We start from the raw sequence: 14,818 nt of genomic DNA, 5'->3' as shown, positions 1-14,818 counted from the left end.
AAAAGTCAGATGAGCAGGAGACCTGGCATTCCCCACCTGGAGATTCCACAGGTTCCTCTACCTGAACGTGTCCTAAACTTAACCCCTCTGAGGGGGTCACTCCCTGAAAGCTGGGTCTCCCCCACAAGTTCCAATTTCATTGAATACTGCCACCATCTACCCTGTTGCCCAAGCCAAAAATTTGGGAAACATTCTCTACTCCTGACTCTTCCTTACTCTCCACATCTAATTAACAGCCAAGTCTTGCATAATGATACCTTCCAAACATCTCCAGGAATTCATCCTCTTCTCTCCAGCCCTGTTGCACCACCTGGTCCAGACTATAATCGTCTCATACCCGCTCTTCTGCAATTTCCTCCTGACTGTCCTCTGATCTCCAAAATTTTGTGTGCTACAATCCATTCTTCTCACTTCAGCCAGAGTGACCTTTCTGCACTATAAATTTGATCATGCCCCTTCCACCTTCCCAGTCATTAAACCTTTCGGCAGCTCCCCCTTGTAGTAAGGGTCATTTGGTTAAAGTGATATGTCTCAACTCCCTACCATGGTATCCCTACAGCCCACTTGGCCAGGAATATTTGTCATCATGGCGCCACCTCTTACTTACTTACTAACTTACGTACTTACTAGCCTCACTTTTGGCCAGACAGATCAAGACAGGCATAAGGTGACATATATATGGAAGGTGTTCTTGAAAAAAATAAAACTCATCAATGTTCATCCACAAGGCAATCTTCCCTTAGAAAATCATGGAAACAGATCTGACCTAGCCATTTCCAGGACTCTGGCTGTAGAAAACAGCCCCCAAACTGTGGATCCTCCTTCTTAGTTGAAGAGAAAAGTACTCACCAGGGGGTAGTTCCTTCAAGCTTGCTCATAGACGGGCCACCAGAGGGCGCGCCATGACCCCGCAACCGGCTGGAGGAGCGATGGGTTCCACATTTATCTTGAAAGAAAAGATATTGGAAACATATCAGATATATTTATTTATGCTTTCTGAGTACCACATGCATCTCAAATCCCAGGGCAGCCACGTTCTTTTATTTTTATGCTGTATCCATGGTTTCAGGACAAACAGGCTAAGAAAAACCTTTCCCATCACTGAATGCAAAAGGAAATATGAAAGCTCGGGTCTTTTTTTTTTTTTTTCCTCCAGGAAGTCAGACTACATTTTAAATAGTCTCCCTTGAGGCGAGAACTCTTGATTCATTGATGAAATTTCTAGAACTTTCTAAATTTTCATATGGCACATTACTCATAAATATTTGAAAATTCTCAAGAATATTGCGGATCAGGCAAAATGATAATAAACTATGATAAATAGCTCTCACTGAGCATTTACAATGGCTGTACCAAGAGTTTGATGTATTTTAAGTAAATATAGATATATTTAACTCTCATTATACGCTTTGAGGTTAAGTATTGTTGTTCCTATATTCCAAATGGGAAAACCAAGACTCCAAGCACTTTAGCAATTTGACATGACCACAGAATTAGGATTTGAATTCAGGACTAGGAGATGTCCAAGTCCATGTGTGCCCTGTGTCTTGGCAAGCTCTCATCTTTCTCTCAGAAGCCCACTGGCTTTACTTCAGGACTTTCCCCCTTCTCTCCCTTTGTCTCAAGAGTACTTACAGCACTAAGTGGGACTCCACCAGCCATCCTCCATACTTTCCATTCCAGCTACCCTGTTGTTCTCTTGACTCTACCTTCTACTCCCCATCAAAAGGGGGCTATCCTATGTGTCACTCCTTCAGAACCAGTGTTTCTTGCTAGAGCACCTTTCAGTGCCTGGTAATCAGGCAGTCAACACAAATACTGATTGAACATCTCTGTGCTAGACCAGTATGATTCCTGCACACATGGGGTCCAGGAAATTCTTGTTGGATGGATGGATGGATGGATGGATGAATGAATGAATGAATGAATATCAATACCCAGTGATAGTAGAGGAAGTTTCAGGTAGAGGACAAAACATGAGTCCTGGAATAAGAAAGATTTGGATTTTTGCTCCCTCATTTGGGTGGTACTTAGTACAATTCACCAAATATTTCTAACTATGGTCATTTCAGGTTCTTGGTAAGTTCTATCTCCCACTGTTTAGTATTTCCAAATTCCTGAGAGGCATCAGTCTTGGGGATTTGGGAGTAAGAAATGAGAATTCCCAGGAATTCTGAAACCATAAATTATTCTGATTTTTCATGACACTTAATAAATAATGTGTAACCATAATGACCATCAAGTCATTTTTCCGTAATAGGATCACACTGCTGGAGGTTTTCACTAAAAAATAACAATAGGGCGCCTAGGTGGCTCAGTCAGTTAAGCATCTGCCTTCGGCTCATGATCCCAGGGTCCTGGGATGGAGCCCTGTGTTGGGCTCCCTGCTCAGCAAGGAGCCTGTTTCTCCCTCTCCCTCTGCTGCTCCCCCTGCTTGTGCTCTCTCTCTCTAAAATAAATGAATATTTTTTAAAAATAATAAGTGCATGGTTTATTATTATGAATCAGTTTCTTATGATAAGATTATATGTTTCAATAACACATAAAAATAATCTTTTCCTTATGTAGACATTTGACAAGAGAACATATTAAAAGAAGGGAAAAGAGACACAAGATAAATGTCAAATAAAAATTGTTATAAAAATGGAATGTAGCTGCAACAAATATTTCTATAAGGTATTATTTTTAAAATGAAAATTTAAAACACACAAGGCATTAACTCCTGACCAATTTCCTTTTCTGCCTTGACATTTGTTCAAATGTTAGGAGTGCATCCAAAAGCACCTTTGAGTTGAGCTTTAGAGTACATATAGCTTCCTATAAGCTTATTTCCTTTTTTAATGATGAAAATTAAAAATATTTATTTTTCTTCTCTTCTTGCCTTGGCTTTGATTTTGCTGTTGAAAGTGATACTGCTTTTACTAATTCGGATTTTTGTTCAGTTTCTAATTTCCCGTCAGAGTATTCCACAATATTCACATCATCTGCTCTTTGCATTTCTTCCATTAAAGTGTTTACAAAGACCTGTAGCCTGGAGGGAACACTCAAACACTGGAAAACACCAGTGAACGTTACTGGGTTGTGTTCCAGTAACATAACAGTCAGCTCTCCTACCAAAGTTAACAGCACTAAATAGGAGCATGTGTTGAAATTGCCAATTTAAGGATATATTTTGTTTCCAAACCTGATTTCTTCCAACATAACTCATAGGACTTGTATGAGGTCTACTATGCATAACTTATTGATATTTATTTTGTTTGTAAGAATGACTCATGTAGCAGCCAGGGCCCTGAACACACATAACACAACAATACTAGCTAGCAAGACTGACTCATTAGATGCTCCCGGCTTCCAGGGTGCCACTGTCCTGGTTCCTGGAAAAGTCACCTTAACCTTTGATTCTGTGCATTAGTGTTTCTTGGTCTTGCTTTTAACTTGACACAAGTCAGTCCTCTGAACCAGTAACCTCTCTATGTGGATTCTTCTGTTTTTAATATCACAGGAAGATCACGACTTTTTCCTGTTTTCCCAATTTCTTGGCTAAATATTACTGGGACTTGAGATTTGGAAAAACAAAAACAAAAACAAAACCACATAAGCATTTCTGGAAAAATGCCAGGAAGGAATTCTCCCATGGAAATACTTCTATTGCCTTTGAAAGTAAGGTATAGCATGTGACAGGTTTTGGCCAATGAAACCTTCAGGCAGAAGCTGTGAGACCATTATGAGATTTGTCATTTCGCTTCCTGCTGCTGCATTAATCATGGAAGCACATGCTTAGTTAAAGCCTCAGGAACTGGGGTCCATGAGTGACCGTGAGAAGCAGGGCCCACAGACAATCAGGTAGGACACATGATAGAGACATGATAGGAGAAATTTCTGTGAGATAATCTATGACAGGCCCCATGTTTTGGGTAATTCCCTCACCTTCTCCGAGTCTCATTTACCTTATTAGAAAAGAGATAAAGTAATTTCTATTTCAGGTTTGTTTGTTTATCTTTGGTGAGGACTGAACAAGGTGAGTGCATGTAAAGCTTCTAATAAAATGTCTACTATCTAGTGGATGCTCAATATAATCTTCCCCTGTAAAGGGATAAAGAGAAGATCCCTAGAAATAGATCATAGAAAAAAATTAGAAGTCACGGTGGCCTCAGATATTCCAAATGTGAACATGGGAAGCCAGACGTCAAAGGAGCAATGCCTTGAAAATTCTAAAGGAAAAGCTTATGCCCAGCCAAACTATCAACTAAGTCTGAGGGTAGAATACAGCCATTTGCACAAAAAATTTTTACATCTCATGCACCACTTCTCTGAAGGTACTCCACCAAAATGAGTAAGTTATTCATCCAGGAAAAAATACATAGGGTTAGGAAACAGGGGACCCCAACTCAAGACAGAAGGATTTCCGGTGAAGGGCAGCCCCGGCTTGATGTCCAGGCAGAGCCTAGGGAGCTCCTGGCTGGCTGGGAGCAGAAAGATGGGGTTCCAGGGGAGACCCAGCCAGGAACAATATTTAACTGGAAGGAAACCTGATGTATGTGGAAAATAGGGCTGGTGGGAAAGTATATTCCATTGGCAAGTTCAAGAATTAATGACAGTATCTGGATAACTAAGGAAATATTAAAATATAAGGTTACTATTAACTCCAAGAACAAGAAAATTTTGAAAACAGAAATAAAATCATAATATATTACTTGACTCAGTAGGAAAGAATATTTATATGGCTGTAATAATTTATTTGCTAATTCTCAATTTAATCAGAAATTTAAAAATAACTGCCAAATATAGGTGGGTCAGGGGTGAGGCGGGATTAGTGAAGTACTAAATCTTCACCTTGCAAATTAAGAAATCAGTAGATTATGCCTTAAGTTGGTAACTTAAGAAATTTTGGTGTTAGGGGCACCTGGGTGGCTCAGTCGGTTGAGCATCCAACTCTTGATTTCTGCTCAGGTCATGCATGATCTCAGAGTCATGGGTTCAAGCCCCACATGGGGCTCTGTACTCAGTGCGGAGTCTGCTTGAGATTCTCTTTCTCGCCCTCTGCCCCTCCCCCTGCTCGCGCACATGCGCTCTCTCTCTAAATAAATAAAATCTTAAAAAAAAGAGATTCGGCATTAGCTGATTATTTAAAAACATGGAGGCACAAGCCAGAGGTAGCAGGTGACAGATTAGGAGGTGGCTCTTTCCGAGGAGCTGCATTCAAAGATGTGGACCACTGTTTCCAGTTGTAAATTCAGTAGTGCTATTAGGCTCCTTAAAATATGGACATGCATTACCCTGAAATAAAGATTAGTTACAATTGGGGGGGTAGGCAGGGGAGAAGATATTTGCAAATGACAGATCTAGTAAAGGGATTATTTACCACTATAAACTAGTATAGACTAGTAAATACACACCTAAATCCATAAATATTTACATGAAACCAGAAAGCTTTGTGGCCCAGGATAAGCCCTTTTACCTCTGAGTCTCAGTTCCCCCATGTGTTTAAACTCACTAACTGTATGATCTCTGGAATCTCAAACGCACTATTAATCAAATGCAAACCTAGAAAACACCACTCCATATTTTTACAAATGCACTCTTTTTCTTAGATAAAATACAGAAACACGTGAAAACATTTTAGGTTAAAAAAGTCCGGGGAGTACAAAGGCTCTGATACATTGGCCACATTTTGTCATGGAGCATTTTTTAACAGCCGGGCGAGCTCTGTAGGGGCCCACTTTCAGTTGATGCAATGTGGGTAAACAAACATGACCTTGAGAGTTCTCATCTTCACCTGCCCCAGGTAACCCCTCTCCCCAAGACAGTTACAATAGCTATTGAACCCTAATTCAGCGTCCAGGTAGGCAACCAAAACTACTTTCTCCACTGGAGAGATCCCCCAGTGTCTACTGCAGGACTAAGGGATCTTAGGTGGAATGAATGAAGCACTTTGATGGTCCAGAAATATTCACTGGTGAGAATTTATTATCCACCTCTCCTCAAGCTCCCATGAGCTGTTCCCTGGGCTGGGCTAACCCTCCACACCAGGAACAACAAAGAACTCAACGTTTCCAAAGGAAAGAAATCAAAGTTGCAGCTTCACCCAGAGGACTCACTCCCGCGCCTGGTTCCAGTTGCTTTCTCTTTCTTCCTTTTCTGGTCCCATCCTCCCACGGCCCACATCATCTTTCCAGATGGAAGTGCCCTTAAACGGGCTTTCTCCCTTCAGCCCCTCGGGCACAATTTGTTTTTCCCCAGAGCGAGAGCTCATTTCCCTGGCGGAAGGTGGTCCGGCTGTGAGCAGGTGAAGTTAGCCGGATATAAGTTTCCAAAAATCATTTATTTTTTGGCCAGAGCAAGCCCCTGTGATCTGCCTCCATTAGAACCTCGATTCAGAAAGGCAACTCTGACAACTCCAGAGTCCTGGCCTCAGAGCACTCGATTAATGTCGATGCTCAGAGCCCACGGTGAGGAGGAGGGAGGGGACTTCTTGCACCCGTGGAGGTGGGCGGTGCACCTGTGACCCTTCCAGCATTGTCACTTAGGCGGCGCTGGCGTTTCCCACGCCTTGCACGAGCTCGCTCATTTAATGCCTTAAGCAGCCTTATCCCCATTTTACAGGTGGGGGGGGGGGGGGGGAAGGCAGAAGGAGGCGAAGGAGCTTGCCCAAATGTGCACAACTAGGAGTTGGAGTCCGATAGGAACTGAGGTCTGAGTTACTCTAGAGCTGGTGGGTTTGGTTTCCCCTGGGGCCACCTCGCTCATCTCCCCCAGCGTTGGGCTGGATGCGAAGGCCAGGCTTGGTTGGGTTTGAGAGAGAAGCTCAGAGGTTTGGTGACTACATGTAGATGGTCACAGAACGTCTTGGCTGTTGAATGCCTTTTCTCAGTATTGGCCAACTCTGGCCATTCTTGGTCTCCTTCATCCCTTCGAGTCCCAGGTATGGACCGAGAAGGGACCACGCACGATGCTCAGGGTACACCAGGATACCATTCCAGTCTGAAGCGGCCACATGTATGTGCTTCCGGGCCAAGTTACTGCAAGTGTGCTCTGGGGGCACAGTGACCTTGCTCCTTTCTGTCTTCTTCTTCATGCCTTCCGTTTCCATTCTTCCAGCCCTATCTTCCGGCTTGTGGCGGGGCCAGGGGTCCCTGGGTAACCCCGTTTTCTAGTATGGTCTACAGTAACTCCTCTGCCCCCAGGCTCTGAGGACTGGCGTAGAATCTGGTTTGTGCCCAGCACTCTGGTATGGGAAGAGAACCGACTGGTCCCAGTCTTGCCAGCAGCAGGGGCAGCCCCTCAGGCAGACCTGCTGGCATCTCCGTGGGGCCCCCGGATGCTAGTGTGACGCACGTGGGTGCCGGAGGCCCCAGCCTTGGCGGCTGCACCATACAAATTGCAAGCTCAGCTCAATGCCCTGGGTTTGGTCTTATGTAACTGCTCTATTTACTTTTCAAAAAGCCCTGGGAGGGCTGTAAATATTTTAAGATAATATTTCTTGAGGTTTTTCCTTTGTTCAAATGCATTACATATTCGTTACAGAAAATTTAGGGGACAAAAGGCAATGCAGACATAAGAAAAACAAATACTCTCTGTAATCCCACCAAGTGGAGATAACATTTAAAAATATATAGCATTTCATTCTTTCTTCCTGAGCCTATCTACATTCACTTTTATTTCTAAAAATGGAATTCTATCACATTCACTGTTTGTGTTAGCGGGCGTTGGCCTAGCTAATACCCATTTCTCTCTTTCCTGCTTTACCAGCCAACCCTGATTTTGTTCAGATATAGGCCAGCCTTGTGCCGGAGGGAAGGCTGGGATCTTCTCCAGCCTGGGAGAATAAAACTTAATTGGTCTAAGCCCTTCCAGATAATTCCCCTGGTCTTGTCAGTGATTGGCTGGGGAATAAGCATGTGACATTATTTTGGCCAAAGAAACCTGAGGGAAGTTTGTCTGTTGGAAGCTTCTGGAGAACGTTCTTTTGGTCTTAAAAACAAAAACCAAAAAAACGGAGCTGCAAAGAGAGGCTGCTTCTCACACTGGAGGTGTTGGAAACCAGGGCAGCCATTTTGCAGGCTGGTGAGGGTAAGGAGTGAGCCTGAGAGGATCAGCCAGGAAAATTAAGACTGGCAGAACTAGTACTTTTGCTCCTTGCCAAGCTTCTGAGTTCACCCGCCTCGCAACCATTCCTACATGGGGCATCTTATCACATGGTAAGATAAACAGCTTTGTGATTCATGATCTGTTGCTACTTGTGACCAAAAGCATGCTATCTGGCAGCCATTTTCTTTTTTTTTTTAAATTTTTTTTATTCTTATGTTAATCCCCATACATTACATCATCAGTTTTAGATGTAGTGTTCCATGATTCATTGTTTGTGCATAACACCCAGTGCTCCATGCAGAATGTGCCCTCCTCAATACCCACCACCAGGCTAACCCATCCTCCCACCCCCTTCCCCTCTAGAACCCTGTTTGTTTTTCAGAGTCTATCGTCTCTCATGGTTCGTCTACCCTCCGATTTCCCCTGCTTCATTCTTCCCCTCCTGCTACCTTCTTCTTCTTCTTCTTTTTTCTTAACATATATTGCATTATTTGTTTCAGAGGTACAGATCTGAGATTCAACAGTCTTGCACAATTCATAGCGCTTACCAGAGCACATACCCTCCCCCGTGTCTATCACCCAGTCACCCCATCCCTCCCACCCCACCCCCCACTCCAGCAACCCTGTTTGTTTCCTGCGATCAAGAATTCCTCATATCAGTGAGGTCATATGATACACGTCTTTCTCTGTTTGACTTATTTCGCGCAACATAATACCCTCCAGTTCCATCCACGTCATTGCAAATGGCAAGATCTCATTCCTTTTGATGGCTGCATAATATTCCATTATATATATACCACTTCTTCTTTATCCATTCATCTGTCAATGGACATCTTGGCTCTTTCCACAGTTTGGCTATTGTGGATATTGCTGCTATAAACATCGGGGTGCACGTACCCTTTTGGGATCCCTACTTTTGTATCTTTGGGATAAATACCCAGTAGTGCAATTGCTGGATTGTATGGTAGCTCTATTTTCAACTTTTTGAGGAACCTCCATACTGTTTTCCAGAGTTGGCAGCCATTTTCTTGTCATTAGGTATCCTTCCACAGCATTCTTTGAACCAGACCTACTCTATCCTGACTGGCATACCATATAATCTGTGCAACTGCTTCCCTCTGTTTGCACACTGAGTTCATTCATGTGTTCTGCTATTTATAACACTGCCACAATGCCACGCCTGAGCCCATTTCCCATTTCCTTAGTTTAAATTCTGAGTCGAATGTTATCAACAGTTTTAAGGCTTTTAATACATACTGTAAATTGCCCAGAAGTCATTATTAATGTGTTTTGTACTAATCTTTAAAAATTCTTCATGGCAGTTCGAGTTCCTCTTTCTTCCCAGTGAGCTATCAGAAGAATCATTAGCAAAAAATATTATTCCTGCAAGTGCAAACTTATTTTCCAGAATGAGTTCCATTTAAGTAAGTCTTCTAATGAACTTTAATACTTTATGTTCTTTAGCCACGTTCCATTGGAGTTAAATTATTAGGAACAAGGCTCAGGGCTAAGTAAGGTCATATGTTTGGGCTGATGACTCTCAACTCTACCTATACTCTTGGAATCAACTGGGAAACTTAAAAAAAAAAAAAAGAAACCCAATCTTTATGGAGGTATAATTGATGTACAATAAAGTGCACATAAGGAAAATGAACAATTTGGTAAATTTTTTTGTGTATATATATATATCTCCATGAGAACATCACCAAAATCAAGATGATAAACAACTTATCACCCTCCAATTGCAGGGCTCATGGTCCTTGGTTGCCTGATGTCCAACAACTTGAAAACTACTGTTTCATGTATTTTTTCTGTTTTTCAGTTTTCTCAGGTGTGAAGGAAAAACCCGCTCCCTGTTACTCCATCTTGAACAGAAGCAGATATTCCCCACTTGGGGAACTTTTATAAAACAATCCCTGGGCTCTGTCCCAGAACAAACAAACTGTAATATTTTGGGGAAGGACTTGGATTTCATAGTTATTTTTATTTTTTAATAAAGGCATAATTGACATGCAATAAAATTCATCCTTTTCTGTTTACGATTTTGTGAATTTTGGCCAATGAATACAATAATGAAACTATCACCACGATCATGATATAGAACAATTCCACCCCTCTTCCAAATTCTCCAATGCCGCACTCCTTTGTAGTCAACCCTCACCTCCACCTCTAGCAACCCCTAGCTCCTGGCAACCATTGATCCTCCCACTCCCCATAGTATAGGTACATGGACCAGAGTAGACGGTTTGAGCAATGGAGATGGGCAGATGAAAGGTCTAGAGTTAACAACCGAGTGAATCAGAAACTCTTGAGTGTGGGGTCCAGCCATTTGTGATCTTTTGGTTAATCGGATGTATTCCAGAGTATAAGAGCCACTGATTTAGGAGATGTCAGCCTATGCTGTTTAACTCAGAAGATGATGGGTTCCTAAATTCAGGATTGTGTTATTCTGCCAAAAATCCACAGTCAGTATAGACATTCTAAACACTAAATGTTTTTTGCCTTTTTCTTGAGATGTAGCACAGGGCTGTCAGGATCTGCCAGATTCATTTCTTGTCTTAGAAAACATACTGAAAAACTAGAGCACGTTCTTTCAAAATAATCCCGGACTATTTTTAATATCTCTATGTTAACTTCAACCTTCTCCATTCTGTTTCCATTTTATTTCTAGAATGTCTAATTGCTTCTCAAACATCTCCAGATGTGCCTTCCATCACCCAAGCTGTGCATCATAGGTGGCTGAAGACAGGACCGTCCCAGAGGACTTCCTCCTTCCCTCCCCTGTTGCGCAGCAGGGATTTGTCCTGCACACCTGCATGCCTAGACTCAAGAGCCTGCCTGGAAGACTGCCAGCTGCAATGAACCTACAGGAATTTCTGTAATTTGACACCCAAATTCCATTTCTCCTCTGGGATTTCCTCCTCATGGTGGCTTGGGCAGCCCACCTGGCCCTCTGCTAGTAATTGGTAGGTTTAGGAAGAAGAATAGTCCAGGATGGCATGGGCACCTGTAGTAGGCTGTGCAAGCAACCAGCAGTCAAATAATTTGGGTTCAAGGGATGACTTGATTATGCTCTTGTTTATACAACAGATACAGTATTCCTTGAACACCATATAAACTATCCGTTGGGTGAGAAGATAGCGAACAAGATAGACACTGCCCCCTCCATCACCAATTTGGGGGGCTTAAAGCAAAGAGGTGGTGATTTCAGCATGTGATGTCACATGGGGGAAGTTGCTATAAAATATGCTACAGTATATACTTGAGAGGCATCCAGGGGGGTGGAGGTGGGGATGATCAATGGCTCTGAGGAGAAAGACATGGGTAAGTTTAGACATGAAGGATGAGTAGAATTAGTCAGCAAAACTGGGAGTTGGGTGGGGCAGGTGTGGTTTTATTGGGGAGAGCATTCCAGAGAGGAAATGGCATGTGCAGAGGTCAGGGGGAGAGAAAAGGCATGTCTCGTGTTAGGAACTAAAAGGATCCCCAGCAACTACACCCCTAGGTATTTATCCAAAGCATACAAAAAAGCTGATTAGAAGGGGTTTGTGCACCCCAATGTTTATAGCAGCACTATCAACAATAGCCAAACTATGGGAAGAGTCCAAATGTCCATCAACTGATGAATGGATAAAGAAGATGTGGTATATAGGTACAATGGAATCTTACTTGGCAATTAAAAAGAATGAAATCTTGGGGTGCCTGGGTGGCTCAGTCAGTTAAGTGTCTGCCTTTGGCTCAGGTCATGATCCCAGGGGCCTAGGATCAAGTCATTCATTGGGCTCCCTGTTCAGGCTGTAGGGCTAAGTTAAGGCCAGCAGGTAAGCCATGTGATCTTGTCAGGAACACAATGGAAATCCACTGGAAGGTTTTGAGTGGAGTTGTGACTTGCTCTGCTTTGTGTTTTAGGGGTCACTTGGACTATGTAGGGGAGTGAGTTGGAGGGATTCAGAGAGGAGAAGGGGAATCCAGTTAAGGCTTTCTTGCATTGGGACCTCTCACACGCTACTAGTGAGGATGGGAATCAGACAGATGCTTTTGGAAACCAATTTCAATTCCATTTGGAATGTCTAGTAGAGTGGAAGATGTGTGTGCCCTGAGATCCAGAAATTCTGTTCACAAGAAGGTATGAACAAGATGCTCATAACTGTGTTCTTTGAAATAAAGTGGATGCAATCTAAATTGCTCATCAATAGGAGAATGGGTAAAATGGATACATAGAATGTGCCATATTTATACAAGAGAATCTTATATAGCAGTTAAGATGAATGAACAGGGGGGCACCTGGGTGGCTCAGTTGGTTAAGCGACTGCCTTCGGCTCAGGTCATGATCCTGGAGTCCCGGGATCGAGTCCCGCATCGGGCTCCCTGCTCGGCAGGGAGTCTGCTTCTCCCTCTGACCCTCCTCCCTCTCATGCTCTCTGTCTCTCATTCTCTCTGTCTCAAATAAATAAATAAAATCTTTAAAAAAAAAAAAGATGAATGAACAGGGGCTACGTTTAGCAGATTAAAAAATTTCAGAAGCATCATGTTGAGCAAACAACCATGGTTAGCAGAAATACAGGTACAACTGGACACGCTGTACATAAAGTTGATAAGATATACCATTAGTTTGTACACCATTCAGACAAAACATGCTGAAAATCAAACTCTGAAAAACACTTTCTTGTCTCATAATTTGATACCCTCTATCTGAGGTTTTTTTTTTTTTTTACCATATATTATTTTTGTGCATACATTCAAAAAGAAAAATGTAAATGGAATAAATCAGTTAAAGAATTCCTCATTTAATTTCCACATTTAAACTCTCTTCTCAGTCTTTTGACTCAAAGTTACTCATGTCTGTTTTCCCCATCCTCCATCCAACCAGAGGACTGGTGATCTAATATTTCTGAAAACCCATAAAAAAACTAACCGTCATTGGCACTGAGTTCTTAAACTAGTTTTGCAACTAGGTAGAGCCAACCTTTAGATTCCTGCTCTCGGAACATTGCTAAACATTTCTGATTTGCCACCTCCCCCACCCTCCCCTTGCAACCATTTTGTTCCTAAGGGTAAACCAAGTGCCCTTCTATCGTCCCCGCAATTTTCCGCAAGCATTCTCCTGACACCTTTGATGTTGGAGGATGGGCTGGCAGTCTGGCCCTGTCACAGCTGCCACCCGGCCGACAGCTGTTGTAAGACGTCATTAATTATAAAAGCATCCTGATTTCAGAGATATTAAAATGTGGGGGGGGGGAAGTGTGCCTTAGAAACAATGGAAAATGGTAGATACTATTTCTGAATAAAAATGTATTTATAAAATGGGAGAAGTACGCACAGGAATGATACACACCAAATTCAAGATGGCCGTTATCCCGGAGCGTGGTTATGTAGAAATGGGGGGTACGGGGCTGGGCTGGGAGGCACAGGGGGCTTCAGAAGAATGTCTGACATTCCAGTCTTCAAACTAGGTAGGAGTCATATGCGTTGGTGTTTCTATTATTCTCCATGCTTTTTGTGGGACAAATATTTCATAATAAAAAGAGGCAACAGTTCTAATAGTGCAATTCTGTTAATAGCTGGTTGTGAGTCCGGGGAAGCTGTCTAACTGCGGCTTTCTAGTCTATGCTATAAAGATAGCAATTCCTCTCCTTCCTGCCTCAGAAGAATTTTGCGTTGCTGTGAATGTCAAAACAGCAAATGGTTGTGAATACCTTTGTTGGACTGTAAAACACAACAGAGAAGGGTTAGCAAGACTGTTACCTCACGAGTTCACCAAACCTCTTACTACGGATGTGTGGCTGATGGTTAGTGTACTGACTCCTAATGGATCAGGCCTCCCTGTGTCTACACCTCTTTGGCAATACGGCTCTGCCATTCCCCCCATCAAAGGACGGAGGCTATTTCTCCACTCCTTGGATCTGGACTGGTCTTGCGACTTGCTTTGATCTACAGTATATGGTGAAAGTGACAGTGGGAGTTGCAGAGCCTAGACTTTGTGACAGAGCTTTGACTGTAACACCCTTAGATTCCTGAGGCCCCCAGCCTACTGTGGGGAAGCTCTGTCTGACCTACTAGAGGGTGCAAAGTCATGTGTTGAAGAACCAAGAAGCTTAGCCAACAGCCAGCACCAACTGGTAGGCATGAATGAGGCCATCTTAGACTTTTAAGCCCCACTGACCCTCAAGACCAACAAACTCCCTAGTCAAACCACAGAAGCATGAGAAATAATGAATCATTATTTTTAGGCCACCATGTTTTAGGATAGTTCATTTTGTAGCCAAGTATATCCGAAACAGGATGCCTTTGAAAGTGAGGCACAATGACCCATGTCTTGCAGATTGGTATAATCTATTTTGCTGACCACAAGACCCTGCTCTTGCCAATTTGTAACCTATGTCAAGCAGTAAGTAATTACTAACCCTCGACTCTGTGTACCTTACTGGCTGGGTGCTACGATGATTATAAAAAGCCACAGGAGACAGATAGCTCAACCACAGCACCTAAAGTAATCCCATCAAGAAGATGTCGACTATCGAAAGCTAAATGACAATAGACAAAATTGAAAAATACCCATTATCCAGAGAAAAATGAACATCTGTAAGCTCTTACTATGTGACAGGAACTAATTCATTTAATACTCACAACTACCCAATGAGGTAGGCACGATGGGTTGTTCCCATTTTGTAGATGAAGAGATTGAGGAAGCTGGTGTTGAGTACATGGCTCAGAGCCACGGAGCCTGCAG

The 14,818-nt window shown here is 42.7% G+C and overlaps 1 long non-coding RNA gene across 2 annotated transcripts in view; it reads right to left on the bottom strand.

The window, feature by feature from the left end:
• Nucleotides 1–854: 854 nt before the first annotated feature.
• The window catches only part of LOC123849322 (uncharacterized), a 42,910-nt gene continuing 28,946 nt past the window's right edge, over nucleotides 855–14,818 (bottom strand). For both annotated transcript variants that reach the window (XR_010407760.1, XR_006792030.3), the window contains one exon: nucleotides 855–946. This is a non-coding gene — a long non-coding RNA (uncharacterized LOC123849322). The remainder of the gene's footprint in view (nucleotides 947–14,818) is intronic.

Source organism: Mirounga angustirostris, unplaced genomic scaffold (assembly GCF_029215605.1).
Source record: "Mirounga angustirostris isolate CCGP_5_RB_7025 unplaced genomic scaffold, mMirAng1.0.hap1 SCAF_15, whole genome shotgun sequence".
NCBI classification, from domain to species: domain Eukaryota; kingdom Metazoa; phylum Chordata; class Mammalia; order Carnivora; family Phocidae; genus Mirounga; species Mirounga angustirostris.
Note: the sequence above shows the minus strand (reverse complement) of the source record. Positions and strands in the feature narration are given on the sequence as shown.